At 37.0% G+C, this 13111-nt stretch overlaps 1 long non-coding RNA gene across 1 annotated transcript in view; it reads right to left on the reverse strand.

Annotated features, from left to right (window-relative positions):
• Positions 1-2191, reverse strand: part of LOC118763509 — a 26974-nt gene extending 24783 nt beyond the window's left edge. Inside the window, exon 1 of the long non-coding RNA XR_004999269.1 lies at positions 2073-2191. This is a non-coding gene — a long non-coding RNA (uncharacterized LOC118763509). The remainder of the gene's footprint in view (positions 1-2072) is intronic.
• Positions 2192-13111: the final 10920 nt, after the last annotated feature.

Raw genomic sequence — 13111 nt, forward strand, 5'->3', positions numbered from 1 at the left:
CCGAAATTTGTCGTGTTCGGAATTCACTTAGATATTCCTTTGCCTGTTTTGTTACTGAGTATGATGCTTTCTTGAGTTCATGTTTTGAGACAAGTTTTAACATCCAGTCCTCAAAGTTTTTCAGGTAGGTGTCTAGGCCAATTGTAGCAATCTTCATTGTTATTGCCAGTTGTAAAAGTCTACGGTCTCCCTCTTTTCTTGGCAGATAAAGTCGTTCTATATCTGCCTTAGGGTGGTGCATTCTATGCATTGTCAACAGTTTTCGTATTTTTCTGTCAAGATTACATATTTCAGTAATTGACCAGTTAACAATATTGAAACTGTAAGACACGACTGGTATGGCTAAAGCATTGATCGCTTCGATCCTGTTTCTCGCATTCAGCTCTGTCTTGAGTATTGCTCTTACTCTGCGATAACATTCTCTCCTGATTCTTTCCTTCATCACTGAATGCCTTATTCCGTCCCCTTCAATTACCCCTAGGTAGTTGTAGCTCTCCGCTGGGTCTAATTATTTTATGACATTCTGCTGGTCAAGGTTAACGTTAGATGTTTCTGTCATTTTTCCTTTGATAAAGGTAGCTTTTTCACATTTATAGAGGCCAAATTGCATTCTGATGTCATCACTGAATTGTTTGACAATCGCTAGTAAGCCCTTGAGTTGTTGGTCATTTTTTGCAAAGAGCTTTAAATCATCCAATCAAATGAGATGATTTATATTTTTATCAAACATTTTATATCCGTACTGCGCGTCATTGAGCAATTTTGAGAGAGGTATTAAGGCTAGACAAAAGAGGAGTGGTGATAGTGAGTCACCCTGGAAAATGCCATATAGAATTTTTACATCACCAGCATTTAGAGATTCATTGTCACTGTTCAAAGTTAGTGTGGTTCTCCATGATCTCATACTTACAGACAACAAGTTTCGCAGAGGAGGTGCTATTTTATACATTTCCAGGCATTTCTTAATCCAGCTATGTGGTAGGCTATCAAAAGCCTTTTTATAGTCTATCCAGGCTATTGACAAGTTTTTGTGTCATTTGTGACAATCTTCTAAGATCATCTTATTGATGAGTAGTTGATCTTTACAACCATAGGATCCACGTTTACATCCTTTCTGTTCATTAGGAAATATGCTGCTGTCTGTTAAAAAACTATAGGTATATTCCGTCATGACAGATGTTAGCGTTTTATACATAGTTGTTAAGCAGGTTATGGGTCTATAGTTTTTTGGTTCATTTGTTTCTTCACTTTTCGGAAACAGGAATGTTAAACCATTAACAAGCCAAGGAGGCATCCTACTAGGGTGTTGCAAAACATCATTGTAAAGTTCTGTTAGCAGTTCATGGCTCTCTGAGAAGGCATTCAACCAGAAGTTAGGAATATTATCCTTTCCTGGAGACTTCCATTTGCTTGACCTCCTGAGAGCAGATCTTATATCTTCTACCTTGACGATCTCCCACTTTAGCTCTTCTAAGGAGTCCAGTTCTGTAGATATTCTATCAATCCAGTGGGCCTTTTCGTTATGTGCTTTTTCTTCTGCCCAAATTTTATTCCAAAATCCCTGCACTTCTTTTGATGGTACAGTCTTTACAGTAACTGTTGTTTTTCCTATCTTCCTGTAAACATTTTTGGGGTTATTTTTGAACATGTTTTTGTCTTTGAAGAATCTAACACGCTTTTCATACCTCGCTATGCGGGCAGCTTTAGCAGATACCTTTTATTATTATTATTTAGCAGATACCTATTATTATTATTATTGTTGTTGTTGTTGTTGTTGTTGTTGTTGTTGTTGTTGTTATCATCATCATTATTATTATTATTATTATTATTATTATTATTATTATTATTATTATTATTATTATTATTATTATTATTATTATTATTATTATTATAGACGTTGCACAGTATATGATTTCCTGAGGTTGTTGATTGAAAATATTGTGTCTACCGAGGTTTTCTTTTCTCTTCTCAGCTCTTTGGTTAAACTCTTCCTTGCCCATCATTTCACCTATATCTTTCGCGGTATATTGCAGCAGGTCTTCATCACTATTTATCAAACACGGACCTCAGACAGGAAAACTCACTGCTTATTTTGCTGGATATGTTGGAAAGTGTCAGCTGTCCACAGCCAGCAGACTAAGGTGACACTTGTTTACTGGGCATGCTTCAAGAACCCTGCAAAGAATTCTTGCAGCTCCAATCAATGCTGATTTCTGTAGATGTTCTACCTTCACACTTGCATCAATCCTTTTCAGCCATGTTGCTAGTTAAATGCTGATACTTAAAAGTGCACCAATTACTATTATTATTCCTTCGTAACACAGAGTAAGTAAAAATGCACCGGAGTCTTTAGTCATCTGTCAAGTTACAGCAAAGACCTGACAGAGAATACTTTCCTTAAGATGTGCACTGTACCCAATAAGGTTGCTTTTTTTACAAGACATCAATCTTTAATGGGATTTCCAGTTACCTTAAGAAGTCTTGAATTTTCAATGGGATTGAGCCCAACGCTCTGATCACCACTGGTATCAGTTTTACATTACCCTCTTGTATTCCATGCAGTCTTGCCATTTCCACTTTTCCATCGGAGTACATGGTGATCTTTTCAACCTCTTGACTCACAACATTCTTGTTATTTGGTATGGCAACATCAATGATCTGGCAGTATTTGTCTCTCTTATTCAATATGACAATATCCAGCCGACGGTGTTCGATTACACGATCCTTCTGAATATCACTCCCAGAGTATCGTTACTTTTCCATCCTCCTGCATAACTTTCCTTGGGACATTCTCATGCCAGTTCTCTGTTACTTCATATTGGTATTTACGACATATGAGCCAATGAAGATACACCACTTTATCGTGGAGGCGCTTGTATTCTTTTTGTGCATTTACCAAGTGGGTCACATTTTCCACACTCTTTCGCAGAGTTTGCATTTCTGGGTGTCAGAAGTTTTATAGATGTTGTACTTCACTTAATTGGTAGCGAGAGCCTGGTCTTGTGCAGCAATGATCAGACTTTCGGTGGTACGCTTCAGATCACCCTGCTCAAGCTATGCCAACGATGCTGCATTGTCCTTAACGTTCTGTGTATTCCTTTGAAACTGTCCATGCATTCTCATTTCAAGAAGATTTTCATTTCTCTTCTCCTCAGTTGTTTGGTTAAACTCTTCCTTGCCCATCAATACACCCATATCTTTCGCGGCATATTGCAGCAGGTCTTCATCACTATTTATCAAATACTCGGCAAGCGTTCTCCTTTCACTCCTTAAAAAATGGTCTATACTCATTAGTCCTCTGCCACCATTCTTTCTTTTCATACAGAGTTTGTTTACCTTTGCTTTAGGGTATAGGGCCCCATGCAGCGTCATCAACTACCCAGATATTCATTGCGGTAATCAAATCTTTGGCATTTAGGTTGGATTTCAACACCATCTTCATCCGTTTTTGATACGCCTTGTTGACCTTGACTTTCATTTCTCTGTGTAGAATGTTATGCTGCAAAATCCCTAAATATTTATACCCACTACCATCGGGTTCGCCCATGGTCTCTCCTGATGGTAAGCGATATCCTCTGCAAGATGCTTTCTTCTCTCTTTTCATATTAAGTACTGAGCATTTGGTAATCCCAAATTCCATACCGATGTTTCTGCCACACTTCTGGACTGTTTTGGTTAAGGAATATATCTGTTTTTCAGATTTCCCAAACAGTTTTAGGTCATTCATAAACAGATGATTCAGTGATGGATCTTTCTTCCCATATCGGTAACTCATCTTAACTTTCCTAAGTGTCATTGTTATAGGCATTAGTACAATTACAAAAAGCAACGGAGAAAGCGAGTCACCTTGGAAGATTCCCCTTTTAGCATTAACTTCTCCAAGAAATACATTACTTGAGTACAACTTGGTTTTCTACTCTTTCATGCTACGTATCAAAAAAATTGTGATGTTGTCAGCAATACCAAACATCTGCAGGCATTCAACAATCCAAGAATGAGGCACCATATAATATGCCTCCTTAAATTCAATCCAAGCCATAGACATGTTTGTATTATTTTCTTTTACAAAGCTTCAAATCTGTTTTTATCGATGACCAGGTGATCCTTGCTATCCTGAGAACTCTTCCTACATCAGTTTTGTTCGCTTGGTAGTATTTCTTCCTGTGCCAGGAAAGTATGTCTTTGCCACACATATTTCAGTGAGTATCGTCCAGATTATGTTTAGGCATGCTATGGGAGGGTAGTGTCCCACAATATTCCCCTTTCTTCTATCTTTCATTATAAGTGTTGGCCACCCAGTCAGCATTCACGCGGAGACTGTACCTTTCTGGACACACTCATTCAACTGGGCTGCTAGTCTTTCATGCACCGCGTGGCATATCTTCAGCCAGAAGCCAAGAATCCCATCTGGTCCAGGGGCTTTTCAGTTAGGCACTTTACCCACTTGTTCTTTCACATCAAACGTGCTTATGACAATATTGCTTTCTTTCTTCCTTGTAATTCTGTCTTGATAGTTGCTATCCGCATTTCATCCCTTTTATGCACCTCATTGTTTCCCCATTGTTTCCCATTGTTTCTCCAGAACTCCTTGGTTTGAATTGCATCAGGAGCAATATTTTTCCCATTGTCTCCTCACGCTTGTTAGAATTGCTTCGGGTTATTTTTGAACAATCTGTTCTCCTCGAACAACTTCTTTCTGTTCACAATTCTTCTGATCTTCTTGCTTTTTGCCATGATTCTCAGTTTTAACTGCTCTATTCCTGCATCAAACCCGTTCTTCCGTATTTTATATTTTTTCTCTAACTTTTCTCGGTTGGTCTTTTTCCCATTTTTCCACTTTTCTTTTAACCATTGCTCAATTTTTCCAGGATCTTGCGTAGCCCGCATTATGTCCCTTTCAATGCGTCGTTTCCACCATGGTTCTTTTGTTCCACCATTTTTTATTCTTTTAAGTTGTGATTTCTTCTCAACAAGTAGTGCAATAGCTTGGAGAAGATTCCTTGTTTGTGTTATGTTCTCCGTCTCGATGGCAGTATTTATCTTTTGTGTTACTTTATTAATTATGCTCCTATCTACCCTTCTCATATTCATGGGGATTTTTCTTCTGTAGCATTCATCAAGCCGATGAGTCGTCTTTGAATTTCAAGCCATTCCTTAACTAGTCGGTTCATTTCCCCCATTTCCCCTACACATCCATATTATTATTGTTATTATTATTATTGAGTGAGAGAGCAGTTCATGCCATCAAAGTGACACTGGGGTAAAATATACGAAGCCCAATATACCCATCATGACTACCCGTCTGATAAGGGCACACCAGGCACATGCATCACAACCATATGTGCGTGACATGGTGATCTCATATCAAGATAAACAGCACATGACCTTGCAGGTGGGGCCCAGTTAGAATTTTCTTCAGGTTGAGTAGCCCATCCAGCTCAAAAGGTCCCTGAATAAGGGTTGTTTAAGGATGTTGAAAGAACCACCCATGTTTTCAGAGGTGAATTATTCAAACCCCAAAGAATCCCTCTCAACACATGGCTATGATGCTCCCCCACTACTTCTGCTCGTGATCAGAGATGCACATATCGTCAGCCACTAAGTGACATGCTCAACTGGTTAAGGTAAAACAACTGACAAGCAAATCTGTGGTATTGAGCAGAATATTTGCTGTAGCCCATCTTTTATACCAAGACAAAACAATGTACATGATAACACTTCCAATCAGTTAAGATCAGAAGCCATGAGAGCCATTGCCTGGTACTGCATCAGGGCATTTTATTATTATTATTATTATTGTTGTTGTTGTTATTGTTGTTGTTGTTATTATTATTATTATTGAGTGAGAGAGCAGTTCATGCCATCAAAGTGACACTGGGGTAAAATATACGAAGCCCAATATACCCATCATGACTACCCGTCTGATAAAGGTACACCAGGCACATGCATCACAACCATATGTGCGCGACATGGTGATCTCATATCAAGATAAACAACACATGACCTTGCAGGTGGGGCCCAGTTAGAATTTTCATCAGGTTGAGTAGCCCATCCTGCTCAAACGGTCCCTGAATAAGGGTTGCTTTAGGATGTTGAACGAAACACCTATGTTTCCAGAGGTGAACCATTCAAACTCCAAAGAATCCCTCTCAACACATGGCCATGATGCTCCCCCACTACTTCTGCTCGTGATCAGAGATGCACATATCGTCAGCCACTAAGGGACATGCTCAACTGGTTAAGGTCAAACAACTGACAAGCAAACCTGTGGTATTGAGCAGAATATTTGCTGTAGCCCATCTTTTATACCAAGACAAAACAATGTACATGATAACACTTCCAGTCAGTTAAGATCAGAAGCCATGAGAGCCACTGCCTGGTACTGCATCAGATTATTATTATTATATTATTATTATTATTATTATTATTATTATTATTATTCAAGGTGGTAAGCAGACAGAATTGTTAGCACGCTGGGCAAAATGCTTAGCAACATGTCATCTGTCTTTATGCTCTGAGTGCAAATTCCCATGAGGTCGGCTTTGCTTTTCATCCTTAAGTACCAATGAAACACTGGTCGATGAAATTGACTATCCCCCTCCTCCAAATTTCAGACCTTGTGCATATAGTAGAGAGAGATTATTGTTGTTGTTGTTATCGTTATCATTATTATCATCATAATAGACTCTTGTGATCCATGTTGGTCCTGGAATTAAGCAACAAACATGTAATCAAAAACGTTACATCCATGACAATCTCATCTCCGTTTTCAATCATCTCGAGTTCCAGATCACGATCCTGCCAAGATCAATTTTCATCCCTCGAGGATCAATAAATTTAAAAGTTAATCAACAACTGAGGTAAATTTAATTGGTGAACCCCTTCCTTCTAAATTTCAGGACGCGTACCTATGTTAGAAACATTTATGAATTATTATTCATTTTGGATGTGCAGGTGAAAAAGGAGTGGGGTCCATAGAAATAAAATACAGCAGCCGTCTTTCATCCTTTCCACATGGTCCAGTTGTAATATAATCTTTTATTTTATATATTCATCGTTTCCATGATTGAAGGGTGAACATCATCCATAACAAAAAAATGTAGAACTGGAAGAATCATATTCCACCAGTTTCTTTATGCATGAAATGTAGAATATGTAGTTTCATGTCCGTTTTTCTTTTTTTTTTATCTGTTCCATGCATTTCTAGTCTGCTTACATAACCACGATTTATAGAATGTGAAAGTGATCCCTTAGGAAATGCTTCATTTAGCATGAGTTGTACTTCAAATATATATAAAAGAGAAAGCAATTCTAAACATGTTAAAGAACTTTCGTTTTGGCATGTAAAGATTTGGTTTTATATTTATTATAACAACAATAACATAATTCTCTCAGTTTTACGTTTCTTTACTGATGTAAGTCATAGCTTTGTGTGCAGATATGGCGGCAGATTAAAGGGTTTGCTTCTCAGCTATGTGGTTGCGAGTTCAATCTACAACACGGCACCTTAGGTATCTTCTGCTGTAGCCTCAGAACGACCAAAGTTTTGTTAGTGAAACTGGGTAGACAAAAACTTGTGAGAAAATTTTGCTGTTTGTAGTTGGATTGTAGATCTTATGTCTCCTTGCTTAGAATACAACCTCACCACCGATTAGTCCATTTGATAGAGTAAATTCTGTTACAAACTTTCAGATCAGGTTTCCGGTCAGGAATATTAGAGCCTTCCCTTTTCCTCGTTACCCTCCGGGTGGCGGAATCATGTTAAAACACACGGGTGCAATCCTAGTTTCTCTAATAAAGCCATAGGAAAATACCTAGTATTCATAATGGGTTTCTTTGTAGCAACGTCAATTTTGGATTTTGTTAGATGCTTTCTATAGAAACCAGTGTAAAGTGTTATACATTTACTTATTCATGCTCCAATCACTACGTCAGCAAATACGGTGGAATCCAGGTTTCATTCATGAAGTTATAATAAAGGTGAAACATACCTGGAGTTGTCTCCCGCATTTGGTCAAATAACTAAATTAATATTAGTTATTGGCTAATAATGTTTTTTTCTCATCACACAGTTGTTCCTAATTAATGTGTTAATGATTCCTACAACCACTATTTGAACAGAAGCCTAATAATATGTATATGTCGAGAAGTAGAGAAGAGAGAGAGAAAGAGAGAGAGAGAGACAGTAAGCAAGAAAAACAGTTTGAGGGAGAATATGAAGCTATATAATATGCGAAATTAATGAAACAGTTGAACCATTTTGTTCTGTCACATAAGGATGTTTAATAAAATACAAATTGATAATAATATAAAATGTGAATTTTTAATAAATTGTTACTTAATTTAAATGAAGCAAGTAATCAAAGAAAAGCACATTCTGTTAGTTTTAAGAACATATGTTTTCCAAATCAACATGAAATGAACCACATTCATCATGAAATGAATCCGAATTGTCAACATCAAACCAAATGAATGTAAAAAATATGTACCTAATGATTAACCTACATATTGATTCAAATTTTCGATTGTGCTATACATCGGGACCATCACGTTTCAATGACCAGTAGTAATCCGCCATCATGCTGACATTCCATTTGCCCTGGTATCTGGTTTCCATGGTGTAAATGTCTTGATGGAACCGCTCTCCTTGTTCCTCATTGTAGTCCCCACAATTCTTAGGAAAATAATCAAGACGCGTGCAAAAAGTGCATCTTCACACTCATTCTAGACCCAAGATGTAGGAATCTTGATATCAGATCAAGCATCATTTTTTCATATTCTGTGGAGAGGTTGTTTCCCAAGAAGCTCTAGACAATCTTCTTGAAGGAAAACTAGGCATTTACTCCGACACCTGCTAATGCTTCCTCAAAATCCTTGTCTCTCATCAATTCCCGAATCTGAGGACCAACAAAGATTCCTGCTTTTAGCTTGCCTTGAGGAAACTTTGTTTTCAGCTCCATTCTTCTTCAGGGCCTTCGCAAAATTTTTCATAAGCCCTAATTTGATGTGGAGTGGTGGCAGCAGAATTTTTGGGGGGTCAACTAGTGGCACAGCTTTAACGTTGTGATTTCCGAGTAAGAAGCTGGTTCTTGGTGGTCAGTCTTTTGCTCATAGTGCTGACTGTCTACCCTACTATCTCAAAGATACATAAAACAGGGATACTTAGTTGAAGACCTGGTTGGAGAGCAATAACTTTTAAATGAGAAAATTGTGATTATGGTACTTGGTTGCAGTTATTACTCTCTTCATATTTTCATAAGTTTCTGGCATTTGGACTTTGTGACCAGTTGGCACAGATGCAGCTGTGTTGCCATTATAGAGTAGAATAGCCTTTAAATTTCTGTTAGAAGAATCAATCAAGAGCATAAATTTATCTGCTTTATACGACATCCCCATGTGTTCAATAAGGCCAGAAATATTTGAACAGAGAACTAAAGAATCTTCTTAAAAGAACTCAGTGAATTCCGCTTCACGATGATGGTACCAAGCGAATGTTGTTCCAGGAGATAGAAGCTTGTGTTCCTGCAGTCTAGAACCAAGTAACTGTGTACTTTCTTTTGGAATGTTAAGGTCTCTGACCAAGCCATTGAGCTCAACTTAGTTGAAGAATTTGGGATCATCATTTGTTGGTGGGTCATAGTCTACTTCCTTCTCATTAGTATCACTAGCATCAGACTCTGATGAAATTTCCCCTGCCTCAGGTGGCACAGGTGCAGGAATATCATCTGAGTGTGGAAAAGTCTTTATTGCTGAAGGAATATTTGGGTATATTATGCGATCTTTAGTCTTCTTGTTGAATCCAGCTCCTTTAGTCATACAAAAGTAGCAGTTATCATAGTGGTTCATTTGCTCCTGCCATACCATTGGTACTCCAAAGGGCATACATTTAAGTTTTCCAACTAGCCGTATTTGAAGCATACTGATGCAACTCCTGCAAGCTTTGTGAGGCGCAAATGGCTTGTCCTAGTTTCCCAGTTTGCAGCCAAAATAAGCTAAATAGCAGCGCTTCAAAAAAGGAGTAATATTGCTCCGTGAATCTGAAGGGGTGAATTCCCTGCAGATATAGTAGAATATATCTGGTGAATTGATGCAGCCTCTTGACATATTCACAGACTGAAAATAAAGAAAAATATATTAGATTTAACATTTAAGTCAATATAAGGTAAGCATTTTAATTTATCATTTACTTGTGTTATACAAAAAGAGAAAAGTAACTTCTCCCTATAACGTGAAAACCTGATTTGATAGAAAAGAATAAAAAACACAATGGTTCATTATTTTTCATACATATTCAGAAAAAGATACCATGCAGCCAATAAAAAAAAATCATGCAGACGAGTGTTATTTATAAATGGTGATTCAATAGTTGTCGATGATATTCTCGATATCGAGACCGACATATGTAATTTAATGTATTTAAGTTCGCCAGAAAACATTGCCATTGGCTACGCAGAACTTTATCATGCATATGCACAACACTCTCCTTTTTAGGGCTCAGTGTGGGTAAAAAGATCTGAACTTGAAGAACTGATGGGTTCGTATGACAGTGCTGATGTGATCTAGTTGGTCATTCTGTATTAGATATCCTAAGATATAAGTTGTCCCCAGCCCAACCTATGGTATTGGTCTACACCGTGATCATGGATTAGGTATATCCTTTAGAAAATTAGGTCTCAAAATCACAGAAACCAGAAATCTCTCCAAAGTTAATTACTTACACCTTTATTGAGATCCCCGTACTATAATAATATCTTCGCCAACTGGCTTCAAAGGAAAGATAACTTAGAATTCTGCCAAAAACAATGAAGCCTAAAATAAACCTATATACTTTGCTCCCTCCTCGTCTCGCTTTCTTCTTGAACTTTAGGATAAACGTAGGTCGAAAATTATATATATATATATATATAACCATGTATATAATATATATATATATATACATACATACATAATACATACATACATACATACATACAAGCATGCATACATACATACATACATACATACATACATACATACATACATATACAATGGACAAACGTCTTTCGGCTACACAGAAAAACGGAAATAATTGTACAATTAAATCATAAATAAATAAAAAAGAGGGTCTTTCGACTATCAGATGAACGTAGTAAGCTTCTTTTTCTGTTGCACTGGCATTATTATTTCATAACGTTACATTCGTCCGATAGTCGAGAGACTCTTTCTGCTTATTTATTTGTATTCGTATATGTACAATTTCACCCCTTCTATTTTATAGACGAAAGATGTTCTGTTGAACTTGTATGATTCTAGTTGTTTCGTTTTTGTTTCCGTTCTTGTTTCCGTTCATGTTTCCGTTCATTTCCGGGTCATTCGAAGCCTTTTATCCTCAGTCAAGAATCGGATCATCCTCGCAATTTCGGCTGATTAATCTTGAGATTGCTCCAATCTGGCCAGCTCCAAGGAAAAACTAAGCTAAGAGCATTAGATTCCTTGAAAAAAAGCATCGAATGTATACGATAGTTATATCTAAATGCAAAATCCTTTAGCCAGCCTCAGCACACAGGTGAACTATTCCAAACCACAGTGGTTGCCAGTCCCTAAGTGAATGGTAATAAATCTATTACTAATATAGGATGAAATTTTTTTCAGAAAGAAATTTCATCAAAAAGTGGCAGCATATCAAAATACCTTTAAAGGCTAAAATTATAAACAACTTATAAACAAGGGCAAAAGAAAAATTATTTCCATGCCAATATGCTTCCCCAATGATAGCACGGCGTGTATTTATAGTGAGTGTATAATGATGTGGAAATTGACGATTTATAATTTTTCTTTTGCCTTTCTTTATAAGTTGTGTATATATATATACACATACATACATACATACATACATACATACATACATACATACATACATACATACATACATACATACATATATAGAGGTTATGTAGAGGTTATAGATTTTATTGAAACTGAAATTATTTATATTATATATATATATCTATATATGGATAATTTGAAATGAATGAGATATCTTTTTTAATAAACTTTCCATTTTATTGTTGAGTGGAAAGGAAACAAAAACAAAACCTGTGTCACAATGAAAAGTAACCACCATATTTTTCATTGTCAGAGCAACATTCCTATTTATGAGCAATGATATATTTGTCCTTATATGTGTGCATGCGTGTGTGCGCGAGAGCGTATGTTGCTGTCATTGGCAGTAGTGTTTGTAGGGGTGCTGATGTTGGTGGTGGTGGTGGTGGTAAAAAGATAACAAACAAAAGATAACAAAATGGTGCTAATAAGACAATAGATAAAAGATGGAACACTAGAAGAACGAAGTTTGACAAGTACGGAATTAATTGAAAGCTTGAATATATGTGTATGTGCGCGCGCATAAGCCTTTGTGTCTGTGTTTGTCCTCTCCACCCCTCGTTTGATAACGGATTGAGGTGTATTTATGTCTCCGTTATTTAGTGATTCGTCAGAAAAACCGACAGAATAAGTACTGGGCTTTAAAAAATAAGTAGTGGGGTCGAATTACTCGACTAAAAATCTCCAAGTCGGTGCCCAGTATGACTGCTATCAAATGAATAAAACAAGTGAAAGATAGAAGATAAGAGATATATATAATACAAAAATGGGACGAGGACGTGAAACATCCAGACAGGTGAAACAAAAAAAAAAGGGAAAACAAAATATCCAGACAGACGATACAAGGAAAACAAGGACGGATAATTTGGAGTTTTCTATCCTCAGTCGAGTTCCAGATTATCTTTGCAATTTCGGCTGGTTATATTCGAGATTGCTCCAAAATGGCCAGCCCCAATGAAAAAATAAGCTAAGAGCATTACATTCCTTGGAAGAAAGCAGCGAATGTATAGGAAAACGTGGACGAAAAGAAAACAGAAATGTTACACAAATACAAATAACAAGACATAACAACGCGTGTCTTTCGACTAAGGACGAATTAAATTAAGCTGGCGTGTGTGGAAGTAAAGCATATATATATATATATATATATTATTCTTTTTCTTTTACTTCTTTCAGTCATTTGACTGCAACCATGATAGAGGACTACCTTTAGTCGAACAAATCGACCCCAGAACTTATTCTTTGTAAG

The sequence above is a fragment of the Octopus sinensis genome, linkage group LG5, assembly GCF_006345805.1.
Source record: "Octopus sinensis linkage group LG5, ASM634580v1, whole genome shotgun sequence".
Classification (NCBI taxonomy): Eukaryota; Metazoa; Mollusca; class Cephalopoda; order Octopoda; family Octopodidae; genus Octopus; species Octopus sinensis.